Source organism: Anneissia japonica, unplaced genomic scaffold (assembly GCF_011630105.1).
Source record: "Anneissia japonica isolate Jap-2015-1 unplaced genomic scaffold, ASM1163010v1 scaffold14602_len11121_cov146, whole genome shotgun sequence".
Lineage (NCBI taxonomy): Eukaryota > Metazoa > Echinodermata > Crinoidea > Comatulida > Comatulidae > Anneissia > Anneissia japonica.
In genome coordinates this window covers 1-9,648 of record NW_022692585.1, presented here as the reverse complement: position 1 = coordinate 9,648, position 9,648 = coordinate 1, and the positions used below count along the sequence as shown (strand labels likewise).

At 39.3% G+C, this 9,648-nt stretch overlaps 1 protein-coding gene across 1 annotated transcript in view; it reads right to left on the bottom strand.

Annotated features, from left to right (window-relative positions):
- LOC117100364 overlaps positions 1-6,999 on the bottom strand; it is an 8,823-nt gene extending 1,824 nt beyond the window's left edge. The window contains exon 1 of the mRNA XM_033240032.1: positions 6,571-6,999. The gene's annotated coding sequence lies outside the window, so the exon portion shown is untranslated. The remainder of the gene's footprint in view (positions 1-6,570) is intronic.
- Positions 7,000-9,648: the final 2,649 nt, after the last annotated feature.

The window sequence follows — 9,648 nt, the reverse complement described above, 5'->3', positions numbered from 1 at the left end:
CCATAAGAACATAAATGTTCCCACGATCGGACTTAGGATATGGACCTGTATAATCCACATGTACTCTTTCCATCGGAATACCCGAATGAAAATTAACATGTTGGAAACGCCCTAATTTACTATTTCCTTTCTTATGGCGATTACAGATTTCACAGCCAGTGACATAGCGTTCGATCTCGCCAGTCATCCCATACCAGTAATATCTTTGTTTAAGGCGAAGTTTAGTACGATTCGCGCCTTGGTGTCCAGCAGATGGTAAATCGTGGTACCTATATAGCACTTCTTTGACCAACTCCCTGGGTAATAACAACAACTGATCTTCAGTGTGCTTATTTCTGATGAAAACGATACCGTCCCTTAGACACATTCTGTCTTTACTCAACCAATAATGCTTAGCAGCTTGCCCGGCTGAGAATAATTCATTATTAGACGGCGATACGCCATCTTTTAACCATGTCAGTGTTGGTGCTAATTCTTCATCCCGAGATTGTACTTGCTCAATTTCCGTTACAGACAATCCCCAACATAGTGGAACAGAATTCCTCGTGATCACTTTATTTACTTGCGATGATACCAGTATAGGTGCTTTATCAGGTGTAGCAGATAACGGAATAACATCATCCACGTCTTCTATAAAAGTCGCCCATTGTTGATGCGCTCTCTGGCAATATTTGCACCCACCGCAAGGCAAATCGTCAAGATCGACTCCATGCTTATAATGATTCGCCTTTTCAGGCGCTCGCGACAATGCATCAGCATTAACATGTTTCTTCCCTGGTCGATGTTCGACCACCATCACGTACTGACTGAGTTCCTCAATCCAGCGAGCCAGTTGACCCTGTGGTTCCTTAAACCGAAGAAGCCATGTGAGACTACTGTGATCAGTACGCACCTTGAATGGTTTACCCAGAAGATAATGCCTGAATTGTCGTGTGAATTTAACTATAGCCAGCAGTTCTTTCCTCGTCGTACAATAACGACGCTGTTCTGCAGATAATGCAAGGCTGGCATATGCAATTACCCTCTCCTGACCATGTTGGATCTGTAGCAATTCCCCTCCTATCGCCTGATCAGAGGCGTCAGTATCCAAGACAAACATGTCCTGTGAATTTGGAAGAGAAAGTACTGGGGGTTGCTTTAACTTATTCTTGATCGCCTCGAAAGCCGATTGTTGCTCAGCTTCCCAGCGGAATTCCCCCTTCTTTGCAATGGTGTACAAAGATCGAGTCAATTCTGCAAAATGCGGAATAAATGAACGATGATAATTTGCCAACCCAAGAAATCTTTGGGCATCTTTATAGCTTCTTGGTATTGGCCAGTCGTTGATTGCCTCAATATCGGTATCCGACATCTCAATCGTATTTTTTGATACCATTCTCCCCAGGAATTCTACCTTCTTTTGAAAGAAAATACATTTCTTAGGTTTGAGCTTAAGATTAAATTGGCGAAAACGCCCTAAAGCCTCTCTTACATTATCATAATGATCTTTGAATGATTTGCCTAGAATTACAACATCATCCAAAAACGCTAGAGCTGTTTGCCAACTCAGCCCGCGTAAAACCATGCTGATTACTCTTGAAAACGTCGCCGGACTATTACATAAACCAAACGGCATTTTAACAAATTCGTAAAGACCATACTTGGTTACAAACGCAGTTTTCCTGCGGTCCTCGGCGTTCAGGTTGACCTGCCAATACCCAGATATTGCGTCTAATTTAGAAAACCATTGGTTTCCAGCTAAAGTATCTAGGCAATCATCTAGTATTTTGATTGAAGAGGATTAGATTCAGATGTAGATGATTTAGATTGACTAGACTTGCCCTTAACACACTTAAACCTGTCTCTTATACACATCTAGATGTGTATAAGAGACAGCCTTTAAGCATTGTATCTATTTCTTTTTTCTCTTCTCCCGCAAAATGTAGTGGAGTACGCCGTAAACGTTGTCTAACCGGCGGTGCATCTTTGGTATCGATGCGATGCTCAATATGGGGTACCTCCCCAATGTCGAACTGATTCTTCGCAAATACATCACTGAATTCAGTAAGGAGATGATGTACTTGTTCCTTCTGGTCCTCTGGCAAGTCTTCCGTTGACGATTTACACATCGCCCTTACATGCTCTGGCGTATTCGCCATTTCATCATTACCGGTACCAGAATTAGATGGAGATGAGCTAATATCCGGAACCTGGACATCCACTTCCTCCGCAGTACCTATTCCACGTCCCTTACTTAACGTAATATACTTATCAGTGGTATTAACCACACAAATTTTAGGCGAATCGCCTAAGGTATGTAGAGTTTTGGGTATAATTAAACTTTGATGTAGATGCGGTTCAATAATATAATCGGACAAATCAGCTTCAAGATGACATTTTACAAATGTTATAGAATTAGGTGGTATCACTCGCCGTTTCTGCACAACTACTCTACATATTGATGGCGGACACGTTCCGTTCGTGCTGTACAGTGGAACCGTGCTGTCGCCAATTTTTAACTTCAATTCACCTATATTTAAATCCGCCTGATTACCCTTCATAAAATCTAGACCCAATAGCATATCATCTTCTATTGGTGCCACATGCAAAATCATGGGTTAGTTGGTTGTTCCCACTTTGAGTTGTACCGGGCCGACTTTTCGCCCTAGCATGCAAGCACCTTTGGCTGCCATTAAGAGTCTAATTTTACCCACCGTAGGTGGTTTAGGATTAAGCGCACGATAAACGTTCTCAGCTATATACTCACGGTAGCCCCACAGTCTACTACCGCATCAATCACTGTCGAATCAACGGTGACTCTGGTATGTAACAATGAATCAGATTTTACTCTCTGAACTATTAATGATTCCAGATCCTCATTACGAACTGGACCCACACTAATAAGAGCGAGTTCGCCCTGTTTGTTACACAATGATTTATGGTCGGACTCGACCCTTAATTGTTTAAAGACAAATTAGATTCACGGCCTGGACTCCTTATCCTCACTGTTTTCTTGATAGAGCTTTCCACGGCTTGTCGGTTTGGGCAATCATTTCTATAGTGACCTTCCTCCCCGCATGAATAGCATTCTCCCGATCGCTCTGGTGATTTGCGTCGGACTGGGGATTTGTGTCGATCTTGCCTCGGTGCATCCAACTTTTCCAGCACCCTCTCAAAACGTTTAGTTAACGTTGCCACCATCTGTTCTATGCTTGTTATACGGGAACTCAAATCACCCTGATTATCACTTCCTTTACCCCTGGTGTCATTATACTCACGACGCTGTGGTGCGGGCGAATACTGTCGCCCAAACTTATTTGGTCGATGCCAATTTGTATTACGTCTCATCTCATTAATATACCCCTGATCCATTTCTTCAGAAACTGATTTTTGAGAATCGATGTCACTAGGATTAGATACCTGGCAAATTTTTGATTGAAGAGGATTAGATTCAGATGTAGATGATTTAGGTTGACTAGACTTGCCCTTAACACACTTAAACCACTCAATGAGATGTATAGCCTTGTTGATATCAACCGGACGTTGAAGCCCGGCGTATCCGCCTGCCTCAGAATCTTGACAACCCATGCATAAACGCATCGCTGCTGTTTCTTGAATCCAGTCATTAGTGTTTCCCCCTTTATATGCTCTTGCTGCCGCCTTCAGGACATGAGAACCCCAATCATGCAAGGTTTCACGATCCTCCTGTTTCAGTTGTTGAAATTTTGCAGCAAGAACTGACTGTGGTTCGTCATAGCCAAAATATCCATTAAACGCCTTCACAATATCATCGTAAGCTATAGCGTCACCATGAAGAGTATATAATGTTTGTAGATAAGACGCTGCTTTTCCCTTCATGCTTAAGAAAAACGCCTCTTTCTTCTCACTAGCATCCCACTCACTGGTTCTAGCATAAGATTCAAAACGATCCTTGAAAACATTCCAGTCATCACGTCCCGAATATTCAAGGTGTTTTAGTAGTTTGAAAGGTTGACGTCTATGAGCTTCTTCACGCTGGTAACCATTATCATATCTCCTGGAATTCCGATCACCTATTCCCATATCTTGATGCATTGGGCGTTGTCGCCCGTAATCAGGATTCCGATCATTTCCCCCCGGAACATAAGAATTCCGATCACCTATTCCCATATCTTGATGCATTGGGCGTTGTCGCCCGTAATCAGGATTCCGATCATTTCCCCCCGGAACATAATTATTACGCGGCCACTCTCGACCGCCTTCAGGATAACCAGCTTCTCGACCATCCAACATAACATGATCATGATGAGCACGTCTATATGTAGAGTCGTCAAAATAATTACGATCATAACCACCGGCGTCACGAACATCAAGCAATTGCTCCCGTCCGGCATAACCATCCCTGGCTGTAGGCATTATGGGACCCAAGTCATCCTCATTCTGCTGAGCGATATCTCCCTCACCAGTGACTAATTCCCCATCTGCATCGCCTAAACCATTAGGGCCATTACCCTCATTGCGTATACCTCCATGGGCATATCGCGGATTCAGTGTATAATCCACCAACAAATTATCCACATTCACTATTTCACCCTGAATCGCAAATTTGAACTCATCCAAGGAGTGAATATTACCGTACAGATCACGGTAACGATAGATCTTCTCCACTGTAGCCTCTGGTAGCCCCTTAAAATGGCGTATCCTCTTCCCAAAGTTAATAGAAATTGCTGGACTTTCCAACATTTCATGCTCATAATCGGTCTGCATCGCTGTGGATGGATAGGTGAAACAGTATAAACGCCCGGCTCTTACACATTGCGCATTAAATTACATCATACTAGAATTTTACTTAAAGTATAAACTATTATGCAAGACTATACTATATATTATTTAATTATAACGTAACTCATCTCTTTACGCGATGGAATGATACTGTGCTTAACGTCAGACCGCCCGAATCACGAATAATCACGCTAACATACTTGTAATCGCATTTGAGTTTACACCATATTTAATTTATTATGAAGATAATTATTTAAGAATTTAGAACACACAAGACAATTATCATAGAAACAATATTGAAGAATAAAGAACATACAAGACAGTAATCATAAAATAAAACACACAGACTCGGAAAAATATTTATTGATAGAAAAAAAGAAAAGAAAAACTTAGATAAATCAATACTATTATCTATAACAATAATTAGGTCAATAAAGAAATAATAATCACAAACAACTATTACTAACGTCAACTAAAATAACATGACCAAAAAAAAAAAAAAAAATAAATTAATAAATAAAACTGTATAAATGTCATTAGGTACGTTAAACGTTAATCAAATCTAGAGAGAGAGAGTAACCGAAGCTTTATTCCGTCGCTACTCTAGTCGCAAAAATTGACGTATAAAAATACCTTAACTAAGAATAATAGAATAAGTTAAACAGATCAAGACTGAAAAGAGAATAACCGAAGCTTTATTCCGTCGCTATCCAGATCGTCAAAATTGACATGTAAAATTATCCTAAATATATAAAACGATAGAATATATTAAACATCTATCAAATCTAGAGAGAGAGTAACCGAAGCTTTATTCCGTCGCTACTCTAGTTGCTAAAATTGATTTGCAAAGATATCCTAACTATCAATATAATATAAACAACTAACACTCCTAAATAATACAATAGAAAGAAAAGAAATACTTACTATTTAAAAAGCATCATCTTGAACAATAAAAAAAAAACTTACAAAAAGAAATTAAGGCGTTACTATTAATTCACCGTATCCATTCCATCAGCGCACCGATAGAGAAAATTACGCTGAGCCATGAATGACGGCGTGGTGTAGCTCCGCCCACCTCGTCTCTCATTGGCCAACGCGCCCCAGCAACAAGCTGAAGATTTTCGCGTGCAACGTAAAATGTCGTCATTGGTCAGACAGTCTCTACTCGCCTCCAATCAAATGGCGGCGCACTAAGTATTCGACACCGTTTGCACTCGTAAAAATATTCTTAATGCGCAGCTAGGTTTAAAAATTTATCTAGGATCACCTAGGATCTAATAATTATGCTACGCCTAATTATTTTACACTAATGCGGCTAGTAAATAATAAATAAACATAAAATACGTGTTACAATGCTGCCGACTCTTGCTTGAAACACTAACTAAAATTTTGGTTTGTACCCGAATCTTTATTCCGACGGTACGAGCGAACACCCGAAGCTTTATTCTGGCGATGTTCTAACACAAAATACGACCAATTTCACAGAAATCAAGATCTAAATAATAAATAACGTTGTGCCCGAATCCTATTCCTTCGACACTAAAAGGACGAATACCCCAATCTTTATTCTGTCGGTATTCTAACATAAAAATAATGCACAAGTTCTTTGAGGCAACACCCGAAGCCTTATTCTGGCGGTGTTCCTGTCATCAAACCTAAAGTGTGGCGAAATTGAGCGGTAAACTTTTCGGCGAATCGCCAAAAAAGTATTGAAACACGCCCCCAAGACATTAAGTCTTCTTAAATCCTCGTCGCCATTATAGAATCGATCACTAACGTGTCGTCTATAGAGTAACTAACATAATAGATAAGTACTGTATTTCCACTTACCGTGGTAGATGACAAACTGGTCCTACGGACACTTAGGAACGAGAAATATATAACTGGTCTATCTTAGTGTACGTCGACTATCGAAGTGCCAATATAAGCGGTATTTGAAGTTAGTACGCACTAGTGTTCTACGCTACACGCCGATGACGATTATAGAAGTTCATCAGCGTGAACACCAGTGCGTACTTAACGACATCCGAATAGCAACAAGCGCTACACCGCATCAATCGCCAGTAATTTCCATCAACTTAGTTTTAGTGTCATTATTTTAATTATATGAATGTATACTTGCAAATAGTAATTTAGACCTCTTTTTAAGACACTTTCTGATACATTTTTATGATTCGGCAGAAACGTAAAACAGATATTGTCTGGAATACCTAACAACCACTCTGTGCCCGCGACCGCACAGCCAGCCATGTTTTCTTCTACAAAATGATGTTGTTTGTGGGACCTTAGCAACAATATCCAAGGGGCGGGGCTTAGCGGAAAGGTCTATTTAACAAAAGGACGCACATCTCGGGACATCAAAGGTTATAACTCTGGCATCGACATTCTAGGCGCACGTGCGTCCCTACACGCTGAACGTCACAAAAACCATTGCAACCAGACCATAAACCGTCAGCGTACGTGACGATTTACCCACGCGCGTGTTAGTTGCCATGTTAGTCGCGCGTCGTGCGGTGATTACAAAGGCCTAATGATATTTTGCACTAACATTAGACTGAAATATATTCTTCATTTCAACATTAATTTTACCAAAATTGTGGTGAATTGTCGTTCATGAGACTCACTTCGCAGAAAAAATTAATAAATGTTCGGTATATACTCAAATGTTCGTCCTCGGCACCTTATGCCAACATTGTCAAAATGACAGATTAATGTTACATAAGAACATGAAATTTTATAAAATTCGTAAATTTTGAATTGCTATAACTTTTCATTTTTTATACACATCTAGATGTGTATCAAATTGCAGTTTATAGAAGCATTTAACAAGCTCGCGGTAAAAAAAAATCAAATGTAACAGACTTTGCGAAGTACCCAAAATTAATAAAATAAAAACTAACACCATAAAACGAATGGCACGCATAGAATAATAATTGACGGCTGTACTCGCAACTAGTATCGGATTGTCGATGCCACAGTAAAGATCAAAGGACTGTACGCACGCGCTATGTTCGAGAGCGGAGATGTGCGTCCTTTTGTTGAATTACCTTGGGAACACAAACAATCAAATTTCAGTCTTATTTTACATTTTTTTCATTCTTAGGAATGTCTAAATTCAGTTAAACTAGCAATTCCGTATTATATTTATAAATCTTTATAACATTATACAAAAATTAGATTTTTCTTAAAAATTGAAATTTTGCCGGGAATGGGGCTTTATTAACACAAACAATTACAATAAAAATGGTTGATAAATTGAACTAAGGGAAACTATACATGCGAAAAACACATATTTTTCAAATTTCAATGCATTTTCAGGAAGCTTGGGTAATTTTGGGCAATTTTTGCTGAATCCTGGGTAATTTCGACCCAGTCATTGGGTATATCAAAAATTGTGAGTGGTCATGCTGCTGTCGCATCGAGTATCTGGCAAACCTGATAATAGACATCATCAACGATCAAGATGTCTAGGCCTAAGCCTAAGAATACCGATTCCTGGAAAAGGCCAAATATAAAGGTAAAGATTCTTCAGTCCCTTTTATGGCCTACCATTTATTTGACTTACTCGCCGCCTACCCAAGGCCTACAAATTACTAGCGAGGTAGTATTACGTACTAGTAGGACCTAGGCCCTAGCCTAGTACTACGAGTAGTATTCTAAACTAGCGTAGCCGATCATTTCGGTCGCGCTTCGTTTCGGTCGCGCCTCATTTTGGTGTCGGTTTATTTCGAACAAATATATGGAGCGCCGAAGGAGTTGCGAAAACGCAAAATGCCTAGGCCCTATATATTATTATAATTAGTTCGTCAATCGGTTTATCATAGGCCTAAGTATTTTTTTTATTTCTGTTTTGCTATCTTTCTACTGACAACATTTTATTTTTCTACTGAACATTTTCTCTTCCATTTACGGTAATAGGCCTATATTCATAATGGAATTTGTATGTGTTTCATGCTATTCATTTTGTTGCGTTTTCATATATTATACAATACTCTAATAATTATGGTCAATAAAATGTATATCTTAATCTTTGATTTTAATTGAATTGAATGCTGTTACCATCTGAAATCTATTTCCATGAAGAAATTCTTCCCCTTAGAAGAAAGGTCACTGATGGGTTGGATGATTGATTGCTAATTGCCTGCATGCTGCCTAAATGGCCTTCACAATGAGTAAACAAGACCTTGGTAGTAGGAGAAAATTGGACACAGTTCAGCCAATACTGCTCCAATCATGGTCAAATTTCAGAAAGTATACAGAATTTCTGAATCTAATGTTATTATTTAAAACAAAATGTTTTAAACCAAAATTCGACCATAATGAAAAAAGACAGTAGCTGTACGTCTGTGGATTTACTTTACTTTTTTCACGAATTTCACGAACGTAAAACCGTGGTTTGGCGATCGGGAGAATACTAGCCAGAAAGATGCATCAATATTTTATTAGTTCTCAAAAAACAAAGAAGGCAATTTTGGTCATTTTCAATACACATATGTATTGAAAATGACATGGTGTATTGGTGTTTATGCTGGCCTAAATAAATATAAGAATACGATTCTTTCTAGCCTTTATTCTATTTATTTTATGATCGTGTGGCGTACAACAGCAATATTTACTCACATTCCCGGCTATCCAGGGGCTATTCTACTGCTTACCGCTGATGTATTTCAATCTACCCTGGCAAAAATATCCTATAGGACAAAATCCTATAGGATCCTATAGGACAAATTCCTATAGGATTCTATAGGTTTTTCGCCAATAGGTTCCTATAGGATCCTATAGGATTCTAAATTGGCCTATAGGATCCTATACGGCTATAGGCCCCTATAGGGATCATATAGGGACCTATAGGCCCCTATAGGATCCTATAGGCCCCAGGATCCTATAGGGACCTATAGGATCCTATAG